Below are 23,974 nucleotides of genomic sequence, written 5' to 3' on the forward strand. Positions count from 1 at the left end.
AGAAAGGTGAACGTGATCTCTCTCACTTCATTTCTGTCAGGCCTTGTGCTGCCCCCTCGGTCTTCTCTTATCTCCGCTAAAGGATCGCATTTCCTTTCACTTGGGCGAAATGGGTTCCTGTTTCCCCGGCGTCCACGTGGCCCTTTGTGAGTCAGCAGCCGCCGGGGCTCAGCACCCTGGTTGAGTGGTTCCGGAATTGATGAGCTCCGAGGGAAAGGCTGCCAGCACTTTGTCCCCTGGGAGCGCGGTAGGCACAGATTTGTTCCCATTGTTCCCGCCCCGCCTCCCTGAATAGGCCGCATTAGCCGGCGCGCTGACTGGGGCCGGACAAGGGGGTCCCGGCTGGGGTGCTGACCTAGGCGCTTCTCAGCACACCCGCATGCTATGCCGAGCTCACGGGGAAGCCGATGACCCTGGCTTGGCGGGTCCTGCAGGATTCAGCACTCAGGACAGCGAGAGAAATCTTTAGATTGTGTTCCGGTGAGCGGAGGAGGCGAAGGGGGCTTCCCGCGGGTTGGTTATAAACTAGAAACAAAAGTATCTCGACCACTGACAAGCTCCGGGAGCCTCCTCTAAAGGCCAGGGGTCCTTGCAGTGGGGAGGGAGTCGCTTTTCACACCACGCTGGCTGTGTCGCACAGCCGTTCAGCAGCAGCTGCTATAGGCACTATGTAGGTAGGTGCTAGTCCAGCGTTTACAGGGCTCTTTCACGTGCAATTCCACACGTGCCCCTAACCACGGGTTATGTGAGAAAAAGAAGACAGTTATTGTTATTCCCATTTTACATATGAATAAACTGAGTCCCTGAAGGGCTGTGTGACTGTGGGGGTCATTTACAGACTTCTTGGGCTCCCATAGTCAACAGCAGCCCTTTGGTGTGACAGGATCATGCCAAAAGTCTCTCCCATGATATGACAATTTTGAAAAAGTCCTTTGTCTCATTTTTATCACACGTAGAACGCATACTTTCAGAGTAGGTGGCTCCTGTGATTTCATGTAATGTTAGTGAAATCCAAGTGAGCATGGGAGTGCTGGGCTGGGGAGGAATGTGCGAGTGTCTGTGAGTGTGCATCAGAAAGACAAATAGAAGCGCTTTCTGTTTATCCGTTGTTTTGTGTCATCTTCTTCCTTTCTGCCCTCCATCTTTCTGGTTTCTAGTTGGGCCCTGCCACAAAAGAACGACACATCTGGCAGGTCTGTCAAGCAAAACGGAGGTTTGATGGCTTATCCTTCAGGTATACTCCCTTTTAAGCAAATTCAATTCATGAAAAGTTTCAAATGTGCAAAACAAATAAATCAGGAAGAATATAAACTTTAAAGTGACTACCTATGGGAGTCTTTAAAAAATTCACATTTAAGATTTCAGCAAAAATTCAATGCTCACAGAACGCTTACTATCAAAGAATTTGTGTAAGTGAGAATCTATTGGGTGGTAGAAGTTGAGGTACACAGACTTATCAAAGGAGATGCTCTCAGCCATGACAGTCTCGTGCTATTCTTACACCCTGGAAAGAGGACCCTTTCCCTGCCTCGGGGCCGGTGCTTAGGAGGATTCTACATATCACAGACTCCAAAATATAGAATGTTTTCTGTCTTTCTGTCTAAATCTCTGCCTCCCGCTGTCTCTGTCTCTGTCCATCTGTCTTCCTCTGGTTTGATAACGAATTGAATGAAGGGGAATTACAGGAGAGGGTCACTTGGGCTGAAATGGACCCCTTAGACCAAGGAAGAGGGAGAAAACCACAGCCTCTGTCCTGGGAAACCAGAGAAAGAGGGTCAGATTAATTTACTTATTTGGGGGTTAGCTTCATTAAATTCACCCTTTTAAAAAGTATTTGGTTTGATGAGTTTTGACAAATGTATGCAGCTGTGAAACCACCAACACAATCAAGACATAGAACACTTTCATCACCCAGTCAAATTCCCTTATGTCCCATTGCAGCTAATCCCCTGTGCCCTTCCTGCTCTGGCAACCACTGATCTGTCTTCTCTCCCCATAGCTCCTCTTTTCTAGAATGTCATAAAGGTGGAACCATACAGTATGCAGCCTTCTGTGCCTGGCTTATTTTACTTAACATAAAATGTTTTTGAGATACATCTAAGTTGTTGCATATAGTAGTTTTTTTCTTTTAATTACTGAGTGGTGTTCTACTGTATGGATGTACCACATTTTGTTTTACCGTTTACTAGTTGAAGGAAACTGGGTTGCTTCCAGAAGGACTGCTTTGTTGACAGTCACTTCAAATCACCCAGAGTAGGTATATAGCCAGAGACGTTTCCACAAGATAACTATGCTCTTCCCCTTCTCTCTACTCTGGTGATGTAGTTTGGGGAGGTGCTTAGAATTGCCTGGAAATCCTGAGTCGGCAAAATGACACACAGGGAGGGGAATCTGCTTGCCTCAGCTCCCTGGGAGACCTTGATTGTGTCCATCCGTTTCAGTCCCGAGGGTCTAGTCACCAGTTGGGAGTCCTGGGCCCAGGTCCAGCTTTTGCCCCATCCTGGCTCACAGGCTCACAGGTGGCCGGGCTGACCCAGGGAAGAGCTCACCTCCTTTAGCCTCTGGGATGCAAGGGTGGTGCTTGGGAATAGGTTGTGAGGCCCAGCTAGGAAAGCAGGCCCGTTGGGGGAATAGCTTCGCTGAGTTTCTACATGTTTAGCCAGCTGCTGTATGGGGTGTATGGGCCTCCATTTGCACTCTTGCTCCAGGCCTGCTCCTGCTGGTAGCTGGGGAGGCTGGCTGGGAGCCTCTTCCCACACTCCCACAAGCAAATGGCACCGGTGGCCCTCTAGTGGTTCAGACGAATAAATTCTGTGTCTAAAAGCACCTGCTCTGCCCCCAGAGTGTAGCTTGTGTGCTGGGAGGATCTTACCTCATTGTTCCATCTGGTCCCCTGACTGACGGCAGCTGTTAGGCCAGGAGAAAACAACCCGTGCTTGGCAGTCCTCCCCAGCATCCCCGATCCGCTGCCTCTCCAACCCCCTCCCAGTAGCTGTTTCCTCCTTGCCACCCTAAGCCCTACCACACACCCCAGCCTCTGCAAATACCTCCACCTCCTACTCAGTGGGGAAAAGAAACACCACAGGGCCCGGTTTGCTCGGCCTCCTCCCTGCTTCCTGCACGTTTCTTCCTGTCTCTACCTCAGGGGCCCCTGACATTTTGTTCTGGGTCCTCTTCCCTCTTTTTTTTTTTTTTTTTTTGCGGTACGCGGGCCTCTCACTGTTGTGGGCTCTCCCATCGCGGAGCACAGGCTCCGGACGCGCAGGCTCAGCGGCCATGGCTCACAGGCCCAGCCGCTCCGCGGCATGTGGGATCCTCCCGGACCGGGGCACGAACCCGTGTCCCCTGCATTGGCAGGCGGACTCTCAACCACTGCGCCACCAGGGAAGCCCCCCTCTTCCCTCTTGACTCTCCGACGGATTCACCTTCCCCTCTCTCCACATAAATGACTCCCACATCTACGTCTGCAGATCCACAGGCCCCAGCCACCGTCGTGTCCTCACCTCCTGCCATCTCCACGCGGTCACAAAATCCTGTCCAGTTTACCTTCTGTGGATTCCTTGTAGCCTCCCTTTCTGCCAGCCCCCCCGCCCCCCGTGCCTGTGCTCGTGTCCTCAGCGTATCCTCCCCCAGGCCTCCAGCCTTCTCTCACTCCTCACCAATCCAGAAGCCTTCCTGTGTTCAGGGTGTTCTTTCTAAACCACAGCTGTGATTGTGTCACTTCCTTGATTTAAACCCTTCTAGTTCATTTCTCAGGTTCGGAGTGTTCTGATCAAAATCCAGATTTCCCAGACCATGACACACGTCCCTGCTGAGGCAGCGCCCTGTGCCTCGGGCCTGGGGGTGCCGTTGTGCAGCGTGTGCACGGAGCCATGCAGCCAAGAGGGCGGTGCCCACACGCAGGTGGAGAAGGGGGGAATGGGGAGGCCCCAGGCTCACAGAGGGGCTCACAGGCCTCAGCTCCTTCCGCTTCCCCAACTCCCTCACCCCCAACTCTAATCCCCAACTCTAATCCCCTGCACTCTCGGTGAATCGCTGATAATTCTTCAAAGGCAGCAGGCTGTTTCCTGCCAGGAGTAATCCTCCTACTTTTTTCCCCATGAGTCTCCTCCTCATCTTTGCTATCAGCTCAGATGTCTCCTGGGGGGAAGTTGGGGGGAGGAGAGGGTCTCCTCTGACCACATCGCCTCTTCCCATAAGGCTACACGCTCTCTTCCGAGCTCCTGCAACTCTCCGTCCTTGCCACTACCCCAGTCCTCGGTATCCTCAGTCATCATTGTCTCTCCACGTTTCTCTTCCTCTTTAGACCGTGAACTCCTTGAGGTCAAAGGCTGTGTCTTGTCCAGGGCAGATGTTTGTGGTTACGTGGACGTTTATTGTGCACCTACTAAGCCTGTTCCATCACTGCAGCAGTCCTCAGCCAGAAATGCTAAATGAGAAGTTATAGGTGAGGAAGCTAAAGCTCAGAGGGATGAAGTAACTGGCCCAGTATCTCAGAGACACAAGCGACAGAGTGCAGATTCAAACCCGGGCTGCCCATTCTCTTTCTGCTCCACCCACTTCCTTACCAGGCAAGATACCATAGCTTCCAGTTTTGAGCCACAGACAGGGGTCATGAGCCTCCACCTGTGCTGATTCCAGCTGCTACTTTAACTCAGCACTAACCTGTCACTGTTGCTGGCAATGCCCTCTCGTAAAGGGAAGCCCCAGCCAGGCAGCCAGGCAGAGCTGGGTTCTTCAAATGTTTTCATCAGCTCTGTGGAGTTGTGGGCTGGCTTGTTGCTAGTGGACAGAGTTTTTTTTTTTTTCCTGCCGTTGTATAAACACTGGTGTAGACTTTCCTGTTTCTAAATGAAAAATGGTTGATATTTTAATAAACTTAAATATGATTTTTAAAATGATCTAAAGCGATGATAGCATGAGATGAAAAGCCCCCGGGATGCGATTAGCAATTTGGCATTTCCATTTCTGATGGGAATATTAATGGCATTCTAGAAACAGTGTCATTATGATTAAGACATTGCAACTGTAGAAACTTAGAAGTGTGAACTGCAGCATAGGAATAAATGCCAATATCCCACCAGGGCCAGTTGTGTGTGTCAGTTTCATTGGCTCCCCCTTCACAACTAAAGTTCTAACCTCATTGCAAGGAACACCAAGAGGTTTCCTAAGATCGAAGACTATCTGAGCTGCTGGGGATGCTAGAGCATCTAGTCCATTACACTGCCTTGCAGAAGAGGAAACTGTGGGCCAGAGAGCATGCATACCTTGCCCAAGGTCACCAAGTTCATCAAGGGTACAGCCAGGAGTAGTATCCAGGCCTTCCTCCCCAGACCAGCACTCTCTGTCTTATACCATGCTGCCCCTATGTGCCCGTCTCTGAGCTGCAGTTTTCCCCTCTGTAAAATGATGCCTTAGTCAGTTTGGGTTACTGTAACAAATTACCTTAGACTGGGTAGCCTAAACAGCAAACATTTATTTCTCACAGTTCTGGATGCTGAGAAGTCCAAGGTCAAGGCATGGACAGATTTGGTTTCTGGTGAGAGCCCGCTTCCTGGGATGCAGACGGCCATCTTTTTGTGTCCTCACAGGCAGAGAGCAGAAAGGAAGTCTCTGTTCCTGTTCCTGAGGGCTCTGCCCTCACAACCTAATTTTTTATTTTACGGTTTATCCTTACAGATAATTTTATTTTGTATTTATTTATCTATGTATTTATATTGATTTTGACTGCACTGGGTCTTAGTTGCGGCACACGAGATCTTCGTTGCGGCATGCAGGATCTTTTTTTAGTTGCGGCATGTGGGCTTCTTAGTTGCCGCATGCTAACTCTTTTTTTTTAATATTGACATATGTCGTGAATTTTTTAATTAATTTATTTATTTATTTATGGCTGTGTTGGGTCTTCGTTTCTGTGCGAGGGCTTTCTCTAGTTGTGGCAAGCAGGGGCCACTCTTCATCACGGTGTGCGGGCCTCTCACTATCGCGGCCTCTCTTGTTGCGCAGCACAGGCTCCAGACGTGCAGGCTCAGTAATTGTGGCTCACGGGCCCAGTTGCTCCGCGGCATGTGGGATCTTCCCAGACCAGGGCTCGAACCTGTGTCCCCTGCATTGGCAGGCAGATTCTCAACCACTGCACCACCAGGGAAGCCCGCATGCAAACTCTTAGTTGTGGCATGCGGGATCTAGTTCCCCGACCAGGGATTGAACCCGGGCCCTCTGCATTGGAAGCACAGAGTCTTACCCACTGGACCACTAGGGAAGTCCCCTGACAGATAATTTTAATAATATCTTAAGCCTTGACCCAATTGAAATCTGAGTTATTTGTATATGCCGTAGGTAATTAAATGTTTCTAGGTTTTAACAAGACTTTGTATAACTCTTGGAAAAAGAGCCTGGTGTCTTTGGCGACACACTGATGTGAAACTTTTTCTTTTCTTCAGTTATATATATATTTTCAGATTATTTTCCATTATAGGTTATTACAAGATATTGAATATAGTTCCCTGTGCTATACAGTAAATCCTTATTGCTTCTCTATATTATGGATAGTAGTTTGTATCTGTTAATCCCATACTTCTAATTTATCTCTCCCCCTTTCTTTTCCCTTTGGTAAACCATAAGTTTGTTTTCCATGTCTGTCAGTCTGTTCCTGTTTTGTGTATAGATTCATTTGTATTACTTTTTAGACTCCACATATAAGTGATATCATATAATATTTGTCTTTCTCTGCCCGACTTACTTCACTAAGTATAGTATTCTCTAGGTTCATCCATGTTGCTGCAAATGGCAATATTTCATTCCTTTTTATGCTAGAGTAATATTCCATTGTATATATGTACCACATCTTCTTTATTCATTCTGTTCATGGACATCTAAGTTGCTTCCATGTCTTGGCTATTGTAAATAGTGCTACTGTGAACATTGGGGTGCATGTATCTTTTCAAATTAGAGTTTCTGTCTTTTCCAGATATAAACCCAGGAGTGGGATTGCTGGATCATATGGTAGCTCTATTTTTAGTTTTTAAGGAGCCTCCATATTATTTTCCATAGTGGCTGCACCAGTTTACATTCCCACCAACAGTGTAGGAGGGTTCCCTTTTCTCCACACCCTCTCTAGCATCTGTTATTTGTAGGCTTTTTGATGATGGCCATTTTGACCGGTGTGAGGTGATACCTCATTGTCATTCTGATTTGCATTTCTCTAATAATTAGTCATGTTGAGTATCTTTTCATGTTGGCCATCTGTATGCCTTCTTTGGAGAAATGTCTGTTTAGGTCTTCTGCCCATTTTTTGATTGGGTTGTTTTTTTGATATTGAATCTTCATAACCTAATTATGCCCTAAAGGCCCCACCTCCGAATGCCACCACACTGGGGATTAAGCATCAATATATGAATTTGCAGGGGGCACACAAATGTTCAGTCCATAGCAAATGGAAATTTAAAATAATTCTTAGATTTCAGGGTTGTGAGGATTAAATGGGATAGTGTATGTGAGTTGCTTTGTAAATTGCAGGTATAACACAAATGCTGGGAGGCAGTGGAGAGGAAAAGCATGTGTTTTAGAGACCGGCCTGGTTGGAATCCTTGCTTCCCACCTGCTTCTTTAAGCCCCAATTCCTATAAAATAGGATGATCCCATCTTCTGCATAAAGCTGTTATGAGATATAAATGAGATATTTCATGTAAATTTATACTTCTCTGTCAAAATATTAACTACTAAATTCTCTGTTAAAGATAAAGAATATTAATTCTCTGTGTTTCGTATGCTGCCCACCTTTTGAAGGGAGCACTGAAATCAGGCATTTGGGAATATTGCTGGAAATAGAAGAATGTTGCTTTTAACAGGAATTGGCCCGAATTAAACACATAGAGACTTTCCTTATCCAAGAGTGCCTACCATTTCCAAGGTGTCAGTGAAACCAGCTTAGTGGAGAACAGGCAGAAATGACTTCCCATGAGGTTGACAAGATGTGAAGGGCTGTCAGAACAAAGGCCCGTTGCTTCAGTGTTCAAAGGACTAGGCTGTGCTATTTATGGGAGCCTTATTTGCGTATGTAAGGAAACCCTCAAGGCTGCCATATTTATAGCCAGAGCAGATTAGCCCCTCAGGGCTGCCGTGTGAAGGGGAAGGGACTGCTAACCCTCTAGTTAGCTTTTCTCCTCCGCTGTAATGGAGGATGGTATCAGTAAGAGATGCTCGACCAGATTTCACATTTTTCCCAACTTGTTTTTAGGCCCACGGTGTCCTGCTTTCCTGTTCTTACCCCCCCCTTTTTTTTTTTAACTTTTTAAGGTGGTGCACGTGTGCAAAAGCTGCACACAGTACAGAATGGGGTTCTGTCTCCTCTCAGCCCTCCTCTACCCTGACTCCCCACCCTCCCTACCAGTGGGCAACCACCAATGCCGTATTCTCATCTCTCTCTTCAGGGATATGCTTTTCATTCTGTTCTGTTTACTCAATTAAGAACTACTCATTGAGGCCTTTTCCCCAGGAGCGTGGCCCACGGCGGCCGCGGGGCGCCGCCTTCGGCTGGGCGGCTTCCGGTGGGAGGACGCTCGGCAGGGTCTTCCTGGCCCCCGACCGAGCACGCGGCCTACGGCCCGGAGGGGCGGGCAGAGGGGACTGCCGGCGAGGGGCGCCCGAGTCAGGCACCGCAGATCATACTGGTCCCAAGTTTGACATCAATATGCTGGTTTCACTTCTGAGGCAAGAGACATTTGTGTCATTGAGGTTCCTCCAGAAATGAAATATACAGATAACTTTGTAATTGGTAGTGGAACTTCCACTCGACACGTAAGTGCCATGGCCTACTACATTGTGAAAATGTACAAACACCTGAAATGTAAAAGTGAGCCTCATGTTAACATCGAAGGGAAGGACACTGATGACGGGCTCTGTGTGGACTTTGGCAGCATGGTGATTCATTTGATGCTTCCGGAAACCAGAGAAACCTATGAATTAGGGAAATTATGGACGCTATGTTCTTATGATGACCAGTTAGCTCAGATAGCACCTGAGACCTTACCTGAAGACTTCATTCTTGGAATAGAAGATGACACTTCGTCTCTGGCTCCTGTGGAGTTTAAATGGGAATAAAATGACATGAACTGCTTTTGTCAAAAAAAAAAACAAAAAAAGAAAAGAAATCCTCACTGAGTGCCTGTTCTAGGTATTGTGGATAGAGCAGTGACTAAAAAAGAAGTCGAAAATTCTATCCTTAAAGAGCTTACGTTCAGATGGTACTTCCAATTACCTTCGTAGCTGCACTCTATTCCTTTTTTTGTGTGTGTGGTACGCGGGCCTCTCACTGTTGTGGCCTCTGCCGTTGCGGAGCACAGGCTCCGGACGCGCAGGCTCAGCGGCCATGGCTCACGGGCCCAGCCACTCCATGGCGTGTGGGATCTTCCCGGACCGGGGCATGAACCCGTGTCCCCTGCATCAGCAGGTGGACTCTCAACCACTGTGCCACCAGGGAAGCCCCCACTCTATGCTTTTATACCATGTCCACCCCTGCTTCAGGACATCAATCATTGTCTGTTTTACACACTTTTCTGTACCTTGCATTTTTCACTTAATCGTGCTTCTAGGAGGTTAATAATAAAGGCCACGTTTAAATCTAGCCCAGAGGCCTTTTTGTTTGGATCAGCCTTGGCCAGAAGAAAGGTAAAGCCCGCAAATGACTCCTGGCCAGACAGGTAGGAAGGAAAGTCTGGCATTGCAGTCTTTCGGGGGACAGCCTTGGTAACCAGGTCTAGATTCCCACAGGAGAGTTAATGTTGGATTAATCGGGGCTTTTTATGTTCTCAGTGTCAAAAATCCAACTCAAACTGGTTTAAACAAAAAAGGGAATCTATTGGCTCTCAAAGGTGGTAAGGCCTCAGGGGCAGCTCCCAGAGCAGGAAGAGGACAAAAGAACAAGCTCAAGAGTCCAAGGTTATGTCCAACTTTCCGTCTGTTCCCTTTTGCTGCCTGTCTGTTTCAGTGCGCATGTTGGTCTCCATCTGTCCTCAGGAAGTAGCCACTTTGCATCTTGGGGGGGAACAAAAGTGCTACAGGTCGGGCAAGGACACCCATTGGCCAGGACAGGGTCACATGCTTACCTTTTTGTCCAGGGGGATGGTGTCTGTTACCAGGAGAAGGGGCATGGGAACATTCTCAAAACAGATAGCAACTGTTCCTAAGCCCTGTTTGATGGGCTTCTGCAGTCACTCTACCGGGCAGCATCCTTGCCAGTCTAATACTTCTTGGGCCAAATGGCATGCCTAAAACTTAAGTTAGAATGGAAATTTCCAGAGCTATTTTAGAGAGCTTTATACAACTTTTGTCTTGCTGCACTGACGAATCATTCTTTCACTGATTCATTCATTCATCCAACATTAATAAGCACTTACCATATACCAGGTGCTGTTCTGAGCTTCTGAAGATACCCTGATACATGAAAGATACCTGGTCCCTGGTCTGGAAAAAGACTCAGTCCCTGCCCTGAAAGCGTGAGGAAAGGAAGTGGGCAAAGGGCTTCTGAGACGGTTACCCGACACAGGCTGTGTACAGCAGGTTGTGTACAGATGCTTCGGGAAGGGGGGCGCAGCTTACTCTACCCGCGGGGAGACTTCAGAGAAGAGGGACACACACAAGCAGAGCCTTTGTGGAGTGAGGGGGTGGCTTAAGATATTTATTAGGACGCTTTGGGAGACAATAAATAGAAAGCAAATTTAGCTAACTCCAGTTTAAAAAAAAAAAAAAGCATCATACGATTATAGCGGCATTCTGGAAATCCTGGAATCAAGACCTGGAGAACCAAAGGCAACCCAGGCAGCAGCGCTCTCTCTGCGTCTCTTGTCTTTACTTCTCTCTGTCTTTATTTGTCTGTCTGTCTCTCTCCCAACCACCCCTCCCCACAGACCCGCTTTCCCTCCTCTCAGTCCACATGTGGGAGCGTGGCAGGTGGAGGGAAAGGGTGAAGGCTGTCTGAGTGGAAGAATAGAATGGGGAGGTAGACAAAGGCTAATGGAAAAGCCTAGAGTTCCACGTCGGGACCGGAAACTCATGGAGGCCAGGCCAGGCACGTGAGCCTTCCCAGGAAGCAGAGGGAGGTCAGCCACGGCAAAGGGAGGGCCAGTTATTCCAAAGGAGCAAGAAGGGAAAATGCCTGACTTCCAAGAGGGAGGATTCCTGCCAGACAGGCCACCTGGCAGAAGAAATGCCCCAGAGAGCTAAGGGAGGAGGACGACCTTACACCAGAAGGATAAAAAAGAGCAGAAGGCCTGCATTCCTCTCCAGAGCATGTACTAGTCACAAGCCAGTGAGTCTTGCTCAGAATGAAGTGCAACAGAAAAGAAGAAGAAAGTCCTTTCAATATGAGTTTTACACCCACACAGCCTTTTTCTGGCAGAAGCCCCAGGCCCCGTGGGCACTGGAGTCAAAGGTTAATGGGAAGAGTTTCTTCAGTGGTCCCTCAGTGCTGCCATGTGGGAGTGAGCTCACCATCATCACAGTCCCAGCTCCCAGGTGGCTGTAAACCGTGTGCACAGCAATGTTTAGTGACAAAGAAAGAAACTTGCCTCTTCTCTGGATGCAATAAGCCAGTGGCCTGCAGAAGGACATGATGGGAGGGTACACCTCTGAGGCCCCTTCCACAGGGATGTCACCAATCCCTCAATTTGTTTACCTGTGGCCTGGACTCTGAAATCACTAACATCACACACACACACACTTCAGCCCTTACTAGATGATTTTCTGTATGGGCAGAGCAAACCCACAAGTTCACAAAGTCCAGAATACTCCCAGCAGCCACTGCTGCTATCCATTCATACTTGAATGTTGGGGCAGGAAAAATGCTTCTCCACCCTCCAGATTATTCCAATCTTAAAGGTCAACTGGGTGTTCATACTATATTTTATTTATATATTAAGTGGTTTTGTTTTTGCTTTGCAAGTGTTCCTCCCATCTCTATTTGACTGCAGCATGGATTGGGTAGCATGGGGCAGAGGGGGTGGGATGTAAGACCGCCCATTTCAACAGGCTCTGAAACTATCCCACTCTCCCTTGTGGTGTGTCTCCGGATGGGTGGTCTCATTTTATTTCTTCTAAATGTTCCACTCACTTCCCCCCATCCTACCTCATCCCTTTGGCCCAGGGCAACCAAGTTTCTGATAATATAAGAAAGATGGTGCATCTAGAAATAGAAGGCTGTGGGATCGGGGTCCTTTAAAATAAGATGCGTTCAGTACACATGTTCGGTTATTCCTTTCTCCAAGGCTGGGCTTTGAAGGGCAACGTGACACCTGGAGTCCAGCTCTCCAGACTCTGTGTGCAGGGACAAATCGGACAAATCAGACAAACTGAACACTTACGGAAGGTCATTTCTGAGCACCTGGAAGAGGGATCTGGGTTCAGATCCAGCTAAAAATGATAGTTTGTATCTCCTGAGCCCAGACTATGAGCTAAGCACTTTTCATTGATCATGTCACCTAATCCTTGCACATTGAACCTGATAAATGGGGGTTATTACCCCATGTAATAGAAGAGCAAGCTGATGCTCAGAGAAATTTACGATTCACCCAAAGTCACACACTTAGTAAGTGACAAAGCCAGAATTCAAATCCAAGCAGTTTGAATTCAGAACCAACACTTCACATGGTCTTACCACTTAGCTGTGTGTTTGGGGAAAATAACTTGACTAAGCTTCAATTTCCTTATCTAAAAATATAATAACAGTACCTACCTTCAGTGTTATTGAGAACATTCCATGCGATAAGGAGTTTAGAGCAGCCAGCACACGGGGACCAATGAGTGGCAGCAGTTATCATGTGATGATTTGTAAGGGACAAGCACCCCAGATCCACACTGGATTGTTTCCTTGAACCCTGTGCTGGCATCCAGGGCTGTGTTGTCCTCAGCCCTCAGATCTCTCCACGGGAGGGTGGCTCGGGATGGACCTTGACCCACAAAACCTCCAACAGTGAGAAGGAGGTCCTCATTGGGTGCAGCGTAAAGCCCCTAGTTCAGCCGGGTGACGGGATGCGCCTGCCTCTGGCTCTTCCCAGCCAAGTCCCACTGGGCTCAGAGGGGACCCCCCTGCCCAGCACTCAAAAGGACCCTCTGAGCTGCTGGCAGTGGGTGGTGGGTGGTCCCTCTAGCTAGAATGCTCCTGAGAACAGATGGGGCTCTCCGAGCTGTTTGAAGGTGGCAGCTTGATGTATATTAACTGGCAAACTGCTCATCGTGTAGAGGCGGCCCGGAAGGAGGCCTGCAGTTGTGAGTGGGCGACAGGGACCACAGAGGGAAGTTGGCAAGCGCAAGGCACCGTGTAGGCAGAGACAAGGGCAGAACCGTGGGCGTGCATGCTCAGAAGGTGAGGAGGTGAAACAGCTCGGCTCAGAGCCCGCTTGGCCCTGACTCCTCACCAAGAGAAGCATATTGGTTAACATTTGCTTAACTGGTCTCATAGAAACAGCGTTGTGGGAGTCTGGAATCAGAGTGTGGTGCTGCAAGAGGCCTTGAAGCTCTCCTGGTGCAATTTGCAGAGGGGAGAACGAGGTGGGGGAGACTTGTCTGACTTGCATGCACAGTAACCTGTCTTCATCCTGGTCGTTGGCTAAAGGCAGTCTCTTCATAAATAAATCCAAGTATTTAGACTTTATTTTGCTTCTTTTTTAAATTTTAAAAGTGTGATGATCAATGCAAAAGAAGTTTTGAAAGAAAAGAAAAAAAATCATCCAATACCCTAATTATGATCATTTTGTGCATTCATTTTCAGACCTTTAAAACATATATTTTTATGCAATTGCAATCATAAAGGAGAGAAAATTCCAGCTTCTCATTCAATAGCATAATATTTTCTCATGCTACAGGCTTCAGAATTGTCACCCCCCAAAATACCCCATAGTTGAACAGTAAATTAATGTTCAGTGACAGAGTTGAACCCATGAAACGTTATTGGTCCAAATTTAGTTATGACTTCTCAATGACAACTTCATGTCTGTCTGGTATCCCTTCTGTCCTATCGGGACAGATCATATTTTACAAAAAGATCATTTGTAGCCAAAATGAGAAATAGGAATGGGAAGGAAACTGCCTGGGTTTGCCTGGAACCCCAGACATAATCAATGTTTGTGTTCTGTTAGAACAATCGTTCTCATCTCTGGTGCCCATTAGAATCACTTGGGGAAATTTTTAAAAACATTAATGCCTAGACCCTTTGCCCAGAGATTCTGATTTCATTTTCCTGGGATGGAACCCAGGCAGAAGTACTCTTTTCAAAGCTTTCCAGGATCCTAATGTGTGGCCAAGATGGAGAACCACTTGTGTAACAGGCTGAATCCTTAGAAAAATCCAGGATCTTTCCTGGATCCTGGACAAGGATCAGATTAATTAGAGGACAAGGGTACACATAGAGGACGAGGGCAGATTAATTAGAACTCTGTCCTATAATAGAGACTTTTGTCATCTGCAGAGTGTGACAGCTGCAATTCGCAAAACATGCTAAAAATTGTTTGGCAGGATGTGGCTGAGAATAGTGGGAGGGTTGTTTAATGGGCAGGGAATTAAGGTGATTAGAGGGAGGTCTGGGAGTGTGTTTTGAAAGCGGGGAGGGTGTGACATAGAAGATTTCTTCCTGCCCATAAGAGGGCTTCGATGGCTTTCTGATTCTGAGGCTCAACGATAGTTAAGAGACCTGGGTGGAATTGTCCAGGAAACTATGTGTGCGGTGCCCATCTCAGCTGGGCCTGTGGCGGACGCCCCTGGGTGTCCCTCACATCCCTTGTGAACTAGAGGCTTCCGGACCAGAACCTGTGGGAAATTTCCAGGCTCTTGGCACGGGAATCTCTGGCCCGCAAATGTTTGTCTATTGTCAGTGAGCAGGGAATGGCAGTCACCTCTACCTCTTCCATCTCTCTTTGGCTCAGTTTTTAATAATTGTCTCAAAAGTTTTTCTTGGGCTTCCCCGGTGGCGCAGTGGTTGAGAGTCCGCCTGCCGATGCAGGGGACACAGGTTCGTGCCCCGGTCCGGGAAGATCCCACATGCCGCGGAGCGGCTGGGCCCGTGAGCCATGGCAGCTGAGCCTGCACGTTCGGAGCCTGTGCTCCGCAACGGGAGAGGCCACAACAGTGAGAGGCCTGCGTACCACAAAAAAAAAAAAAAAAAAAGTTTTTCTTCCCTCTGGTTTGGAAGCTTTGCCAAGACTGATCTGGCACATTCAAGGTTACTAGTTGACACTGTGTGCTCTGGGGTTTCCCTGATGCTCTGTGTCAGTGTCTTCTTGAGGCTGCCTGTCTCCATCCAGGGACTGGAGAAGGGAGAGGAAATCAATTCAATTCAGCAAACACTGTCTGACCATCTGCTCTGCCACGAACAGTGATTGGCAGAGTCACGTAGATCAGAGGTCCCCAACCCGAGGGCCGTGGACTGCTACCGGTCCGCAGCCTGTTAGGAACTGGCCGCACAGCAGGAGGTGAGCGGCGGCTAGTAAGCCAAGCTTCATCTGCCTTTTGCCATAGCTCCTCATCGTTGGCATTACTGCCTGAACCACCCCCCACCAAACACCCACCCTCCGCCCCATCCATGGAAAAATTATCTTCCATGAAACCAGTCCCTGGTGCCAAAAAGTTTGGGGACCGCTGATGCAGATGATGAGGCAACATCCTCGCCCTTCCCACCTAAACTGTGTGTCAGGCTGCGATAAGCCTCTGCTAGGCACAGAGCTTTGGGAGCACATAGGAGAAGACAATTCATTCTGTCCAAGGACTCAGGACTCTCTGCACTGAGGAGGGGTATTTGAGCTGTACTTAGAAAGAAGGTGTTCCAGAATCTATCACTGTGTAACAAACCACTCAAAACGTAGTGGCTTCAAACAATAATTGACTACACTCTCTCCTTGTTCTGTGGGTTGGCTGGGCTCCCTGGGAGGTGTTCACTTGGGTTCTCCCATGGGGTTGCAGTCAGGTTGCAGCTGGGGCTGGAGTCATCCAAAGGCTTTATTGGGCTCAGTATCCAAAATGGCATCATCACTGACATGTCTGGCACCTCACCTGGGGTGGCTGGAGCAGCCTGGGCTGTACATAGTTTCTCCAACTTGGCTAGCTGGGCTTCCTCACAGCATGGAAAACTCAGGGTAGTCGAACTTCTTACATGGCAGCTGACTTCCCTCAGAGCATAATTCCACGAGACCAAGAGGGAACTTGCAAGGCTTTTTATGATCTAACCTTGGGAGTTAGGCAATGTCACTTCTACTGTATTCTATTGAGCAGGCCAGATCTGAGTGGGCAGGGATTACACAAGGGCATGATGACCAGGAAACATGGTTCATGGGGGAGGCTCTTTGGAGTCCAGCTGCCACAGAGGATTTCTTCCTCCCTGCCTCCCTCCCTTCCTTCCTCCCTTCCTTCCCACGCCGCCCGTCTTGTGGGATCTTAGTTCCCTGACCAGGGATCAAACCTGGGCCCCGTGAGGCAGAGGGCAGAGTCCTAACCACTGGACCGCCAGGGAATTCCCAAGGACAGGATTTCAGCATCCAGATCCAAGATGGGAGGAGGGAAGTGTCCTTGGCAGAAGAGATCTCATGAGCAGGGCACAGGTATGTGTGGAGAACCAAAAGTGGTTTTAGTTTTGATCATTTAAAGATCTAAACAGAGGATAAGACTGGAAAAGTAAGTGGAGGTCAGATCACCTGATACTGGAAAAGCAAGGGGTTCACCTTTTTAAAACCATATCATAGAAATTTCAAACATACACAAAATTAGAGAGACTAACACATGAACATTCAAATACTCTCACCCAGATTTAATCATCCCTAAAATTTTGTCACCGTTGCTTCATCGATTCTTTTTTGTTATTGCTGAAATATTTTAAAACACATCCCAGACCTCCTATCATTTCGCCCTTTTACATCTAAAAACCTGTTTTTTCAATATTGCTTATATCATCACAATGTAATTACACACCTAATAAATAGTCATTCGCTCCACTCCATAATCAAGTTTCCCCAGTTGTGTAAAAAATGATTTGTCCAATTCAAGATCCAGGGCATCCATGTGCTGCATTTGGTTCATATGTCTTTAATGTCTTTTAATCTGAAACAGTCCCTCCTTCTCCTCTTTTCATTCTTGAAAAATGAAATGAGTCAATTGGTCGGCCGAATGAATGACATTGGCGTATGTCTTGTTGTTTCCTCACAGTGTCACTTGTTTCTCTATCCCTTGAAATTTCTTTAACTAGAGATTAATTTGAAAGGCTTAAGATCAATTTTGCGGGGGCAAGCACCACCCATGGCTGTACTTTGTGCTTCACGTGGCAGGTGTGGGTCTCAATCTTGGCTACTCATTACAATGTGTTGGAGCACTTATTTAAAAAGCTCTCTTCCTAGGCTGCACCCCAGACCTTTTATATCATGAGTGGTGGGGATGGACCCCAGGCATCAGTACTTGTTAAAGCTCCCCAGGTCATTCCAGTATGTGCCATCTGCTACTGTTTCATCTCATCAGGAGGCCCATGTGTTTGTTTTCCCATCCTTAGTGATCTCACTAAGACCAAACAGTGGGCTCAGGTGGTGATATCCATATGGCTCCCGGGGCAGTTCCTGTTAACATAGCAATCTGATTGGTTCATCCACTGAACCATATAGGATTGCAAAAAGATGATTTTTCTAATTCTGCATTCTGGTCACATTTTCAAGTGCAAATTCTTCTATAAAAAAGAACTTTCTCTTATTCACCTGGGCTATTTGGTTAACCCCGAAATACAGTCCACCCAGGCAAGGCAAGATAAATGGTTCATCTTAACCAGGAAAAATGAGCACATCTTTTTCTGAGACCACTTGAGGGAGATGAGGGTTGAAAATGCAGACATTCTAGGAGGTGAAGATCAGAAGAGAGGAAGGGGAGTTCACATTATAACCTGAGGTCAGATCAGCCTCAGCAAGTGAGGGAAGCAGAAAAAGAATGTCTGGCGTCTGTGCAGTTGGGAGTATGGCAGCAGTTAATTATTGAGGAAAGAAGTGCTGAGAGGCCGAGGCTCCAGCTGGGATGAGAGTGTGAATTTGTGTTGGAACCGGTGCTGGTGAATTTCTCCAGCAATATTCAGCAGCAGACGAGCCCTGACCCGGTCTGGCCGGGTCTGGCATTGGGCGGGCAGGGTAGGAACTAAAGGAGAAGCAGGTGAGGGAATCGGGGTGCAGGCAAGCCCATCGCTACAGGAGCCTCTCTGCTCATGTGTGGTTCCCCTGCCTGCACCCCTCATTTCCTGGCCACCTCCTGCTTATCCCTCAGGCCTCATGTATAGCTGCCCCCTCCAGAAGCCATGTGACCTTCCAGCTGAGAAAGCCGGGTCTGACTGAGTTGACCCTTTTCTGGGCCCCCAGAGACCCCGACGCCGCCCCCCGACCACAGCCCTTATCAGCAGCACTGCCATTGTTTGTTTAGTTGTGTCCCTCGATAGACTGTATATTCTGGCTGTGGCACGTGGAGACACAAGGGGGCTGTGTAGGGAGGAAGCTGTGGAGAGAAGGCAGTGGTAACAGAAAGGACTACGTGTAAACACCCGAACGTCATTACTGATCTCGGTAACTGAGGGAGACATCACACACAGAAACCCAGGCTCTCACATGGTAAAACATGGGTCGGATTGTGCCAGCCACTGCAGAACTTTCCAAGGCGCTTGGAATGAAACCCGCCTATGGTCTGAGTGTTTGTGTCCCCGCCCCAGAATTCGTAGGTTGAAATCCGAACGCCCAATGGGGCGGATTAGGAGGCGGGGCCTTTGAGAGGTGCTTAGGTGGAGCCCTCATGGTGGGATTACGTTCTTATAAAAGAGACCCCACAGAGTTCCCTGGCCCCTTCCGCCACGTGAGGAGACAATGAGAAGTCTGCGACCCAGGAGAGGGCTCTCACCCGACCACGCTGGCACCCTGATCCGGACTTCCAGCCTCCAGAACTGTATGCAATAGATTTCTGTTGTTTATAAGCCCCGCAGTCTGTGGTGTTTTGTTACAGCAGCCCTAATCGACTGAGACGAAGCCTCAAGTCCTCAGCACAGGTCCGCGGGCATCTGTAGGACATGCCGCCGCTCCCGCCTCCCTCGCTCAGCTCCAGCAGCAGTGGTGCTCGGCTGTGTCTCCATCACTCCACGCACGAGCCCACCGCAGAGCGTGGCACTCGCTCTTCCCTCTGCCTGGAGCCTTCTTCCCGCAGATCTCAGCCTGTCCCCCTCACTCGGGCCATCAGGTCCCTGCTCCGACGTATTCTGAGGGAAGCCTGCCTCACCATCCCAGCTCTCTCCCCTTCTGCTGCTTCCTTCCTCCTCACAGACTTACCATCACTTGGCGCTGATTTACAGGCTCAGTTGCTATTTGCTTACTGTCTCCCCTGCTAGGAACATAATTGCCATGGTTGTGAGGATTGGTTCTTGTTCACCCCTATGTTCCCACACCTAGAACTGCCCCTGATTTAAGGTAAATGTCCAAAATGTATCTGTTGGATGTATGTGTATACACCTAGTGCCTTGGTAAGGCAAAGAAAAATTGAACTAGGAATGGAGTGCATGCTTGTCTGTGTCCACTGCACGCCTAGGCCCCCACGGAATGAAGCACTCAGCCCCAAACAGAGAGGCAAGGCCAGGGCTAGAAGCAGCACCGACCATCCTCAGCACAGAGAACAGGGCCAGGGGCACGTCGTGGATGAACTGGAAAAACAAGAGGCGTGAAGCTGAGTGGGAGCCACGTGAAGTGGCTATTGCCCCAGGAACGTCAACTCAATGCACCCCTTCGGCGAGCACGCATGGAACCCTGCTGTGGTCTAGGCACTGAGCGGAACACAGAGACACCCAGGGGAAGAAGAAGATGAAGCCCTCACCTCAAGTAGCCCGCAGAATAGATGCACCCAGAGAAATCAGCAAGTACAACAAGGTGTGACTTGTGCTGGAGAACATAGGTGCAGTGGTTAGGATGAGGGATTTGGAGCCTGACGGAAGAGACTCAGGTTCTGGCTCTGCCACTAACTAGCACAGCGATCGCAAGCAAATCACTATGCCTTGGTTTCCCTATCTGTACGATGGAGATAATAATAATGCTTATCTTATAGGATTGTGGCGATTAAATGAATGTGCCTATGTGTGCGTATGTGTTTGTATATGCGCACACACACACACATATAAAATGTGTGTGTATATATATTTTTTTCCTAGAAAAAAATATTTGTGTGTTTGGCGCATCACAAATACTCTGTAACTGGTGGCTGGTTATTATTATTATGAGATGTGTACATGGAGTTGGGGGTGGGCGGGGGCAGAGAGGGCTTGCAGAGTGGGGCCTGGAGCTGAAACATTAGAGGTGAGTAACCTGGCCACCCAGGGGAGAGGGGCCATGTGAGGGCAGCGGTCACGGGGCTTCCAGAGCACTTGCTCGTATGTAGAACAACAGTTCGGAGGAGACAGGGCTGTGACAAAATGTTACTGGCGGGGGCAGAAAGTCTGGCCAGAAACAGAGGGCAGGACTCGGGGTTGGCCTCAGGGAGGCCTCCCATTCCTGGGGTTCTGACCACAGCTTCCAGCCTGTCCAGGGAAGTGACCACAGGATGGCTCCATGTCCCCAGAATAAGCCAGGGCCATTTACAAGCTGATTGTGAGTTGTTTAAAGAAAGCAAAGCAGTTTGCCAGAGCTGGAGGAGACGTTCATTCTGTTGTGTGGGCCACTGCATGAGTCATCCAGGAACAAAGCAAGAGATGTAAATGCACTTTGCACAGCCCTCAGTGTGTCATTTTGTGCCTGCCCAGGGCTGGTCATTACTTCAGGCAGATCTGAGGATGTCCATCTGTGGGAAGGTCCAGTGCTGGAGAAACTGAAGCTTAGACCTCCTGGATCCCTGCCAAACCTCAGCCTGCTTTGCAAGCCCAAAAGGGGTGGGGAAAAAACACCTGGCTCCTCCTACTCTGTGGTGGGATGTTGTAAACAGCCAATGTCCCCACCTTGGCTGTGCTCCTCATATGACCTTGGGCACGTCCCATGGCTCCTCAGCTCATCAGATTTCTCATCTGAAAATGGGGTGCAGGCTCTCTAATCAGGGGTGTGGTGAGGATGAAATGCAACATGCTCAGGACAAATATCTACAGAAGATGTGCTCAGCACATCTTCATTCTGCCCCTCGATGGGTATGGAATGTGGAGAAACAGCGTCTCTTCTGCGGTCCTTTCTTGGAGCCCCTGGGCCAGACACTTCCCCTCTCTGAACCTCAGTATGGGATCTGTAAGAAGAGGCACTTGAACTCAGTCATTATCTTGCAGCTCTGATAGTGTACAATGACTGAGGCAAGAACAAACTTGCCTTGAGGTAGCATGAAGGATGTGTTTGTGCTCAGCTAGTTAGAGTTGAAGGGCTTATTAATGGTGCATAACTGAGTAATAGCTCCCAGCAGGTGCTAAATCAATCTGGGTTGTTGTTTGTTCCAGTGGGCAGGCAGTACTATATGGATCAGTAGTGTGGTTATTTATTTGGGGGTGGTAATAATCCCATGCCTCACCGATTGCGTAGGTTAAATGAGATAAAGGAAGTACCCACACATAGTAGGTGCTCAACAAATGGCAACTGTAGTAAGCCTTTCTAGGGCCTCTCTGGTTGGAAAGTCTCTTTCTTTATACTTCACAGCAGTTGCTCTGTGCCGTCATAGAGGCTCAGAGCTGTGCATGGATCTGCCTTCATCTCCTGATGAATTCTAAGTTTCTAGGGAGTGAGGATGGCTTCAAATCCATGTTGGATCTCCAACATGTGCCTGCGCAGAGTAGGTGTTCAATTAAAGCATCCCACATTAAGTGGAAGACAAACTCCAAGAGAAGAAATAGCATTTCTCTCCAGTCAGCTAGCCAGGTGCAGGTGAGCATGCATGAGTGAGTAGGCCTGGTCCTTGGAACTGAATATATTGGGGACACAGGCCAGGGAAAGAGCTGGGCAGGGGGAGAGAGGCAGGCCAGCCATAGCATGCCCCGGGGCCCGTCTTCTGTCTCTTTAGCAGTAAACCTCAATGTGAAACAATCCTGCCTGTCAAACCCTATTTAGACCAATGTGGTCGTTTTCTTCTCATCATTTGTAACGGAAGCCTCCAGCAGAACATTCACTGCAAAGAAGAGTGAGTCACACAAAGCAGCCTGAGAAGAGAGAGTACTCTTTGTAAAAGGACAAGAAGACCAGCCAGAAGGTGGCTGAAGACCAGCTCTGGTGTCAGGAGCCACCGGGCATTTGTGGGGGAGGGAAGGGAGTCATAATCATACCAACTCTGCCCCCATTGTTTGTCAGGGACCATCTATAGATGATCATTCTTTAAATACCTTTCATTATCACTAATTTTAAAGACACCCAAAATATACACATGATAAGACAGAATCTATACATGTGACTATTTAATCTTTGTGACCATACTGTGGAGTGAGAGATCATCTCATTGACAGACATGAAGACTGAGACTTGGAGGTTTTGTGGTTTGTCCAAAGTCACAGCATTCGCTGCATGCCATCTGTCACCAAAGCCCATGTTCTGCTCTCAGTACCGTGGTCTAGTCCAGTCTCCCACCCAGGGCAGGGATGACGTCCAGCATCCCTGACACTCATCTTCCAGCCCAGGTTCCACTGATTCCAGCAGTGAGGTCTCACAGCCTCGCAATAATACTCCTAGTGAATTTCTAGCATGTTATGTGTCAGACACTGTTCAATGTCCATTACAAACTTTGCCTCCTAACATTCATGATGGGCCCAGGAGGTAGTTACCATTATTTCCTTCACTTTACAGAACAGAGAGGTTAGGGAATTTGCCATGGTCACACAACCGTCTGTGATAGAGCTGGGACCTGACCAGGTGGCCACCTCCCCGCACTCTTGTATACTTTCCCGAGAGCCTCCCTCAGGCAGCCCTCTTCGCTGCTGTGCTGCTCTGCCCCTCAGCACTTACCTGACTGTGTCCATCGAAGCTGCGCTTCTCTCAGCCCATTCACTAAGCAACGTCTCAGAGGGTGAAGGAAGGGGACAGCAGAAAGTACCTTGACTTTTTAATCTCTTGATGACTTGATTCTTCCATACTATCGCTTACTATAAAGAAACAAAATAATGCCAGGGAAGGGAGTCATCCTTGGTTTTGACCAAGTCCTAAAGCATGATCTAAGCCAAAAAGAAAATGTATTGGGAAGTTGTCAGGGAGCTCATGGAAGTGATGGGAATTCTGAAGGCAGCCTGGAAGCAGGATAGGAGCCAGGACAGGACGTACTTGATGGTTGCGGTGTCTCGTCTTTGCGTTACTCTGCTCAATAGCCAAAGCCCCTGGCGAGAGTCTGATTGGTTGGTCTTAGATCACAGACCCACCTCCTTGGCTATACTGAGGCAACAGAGGAGGAATCTGATGAAGGGAATCTCCTGGAACTCCTTGGCTTCTGTATTTGGAGGCAAAACACACCAATACACCACGCACCATTCTGCCCACGATGGGGGAGAGGTGACTCCCCAAAAGGAAACCAGGGCATTTTCAGGAAAAAATACTGGATAGCCAAAGTGAACATACAAAAAACCCACAAATATCTACTCCATCCATAAAACCAAAGCTCAAATCATTAGTCATTCAAAATAAAAGAAGGAAAGACCAGGATCCCCTTTGTCTGAAGGCACAGAGGGTTGGCATAGAGAACACAGCCATCTTGTCTCCCCTCCCTGGAAGGGTTGGAAGACGTTTCATCCCATCCTGGGGAAATCTAGATGATAACTTCCCGATGCAGCAAAGAAGTCCAAACAAGTTGAGCTGCCTTATCAAAACAAATTGGAGAACCATTCCCTGCTACAGTTACTTGATCCAAAGGCCCATGGAATGTATCCCATCTGAAGGCATTGTTGTGAGAGGTAAATTAGATAATGCACATCTCTGAACGCAATTAATGTTTGGTTCTCCCTATTACTTGTGTTTCTAAGGTAGAAACTGCTTTTCTCCCTATGTCTGGTCTGAAACAT

At 48.3% G+C, this 23,974-nt stretch overlaps 1 pseudogene across 1 annotated transcript; it reads left to right on the plus strand.

The window, feature by feature from the left end:
- The first annotated feature begins 3,445 nt into the window (after positions 1-3,445).
- Positions 3,446-9,142, plus strand: LOC309805943 (mitochondrial assembly of ribosomal large subunit protein 1-like; annotated as a pseudogene). Its single transcript has 4 exons — positions 3,446-3,619; positions 3,745-3,889; positions 4,201-4,260; positions 8,468-9,142. The product of its transcript is annotated as a mitochondrial assembly of ribosomal large subunit protein 1-like (transcript).
- Positions 9,143-23,974: the final 14,832 nt, after the last annotated feature.

The sequence above is a fragment of the Mesoplodon mirus genome, assembly GCF_964341445.2.
Source record: "Mesoplodon mirus genome assembly, chromosome: 6".
NCBI lineage: Eukaryota > Metazoa > Chordata > Mammalia > Artiodactyla > Ziphiidae > Mesoplodon > Mesoplodon mirus.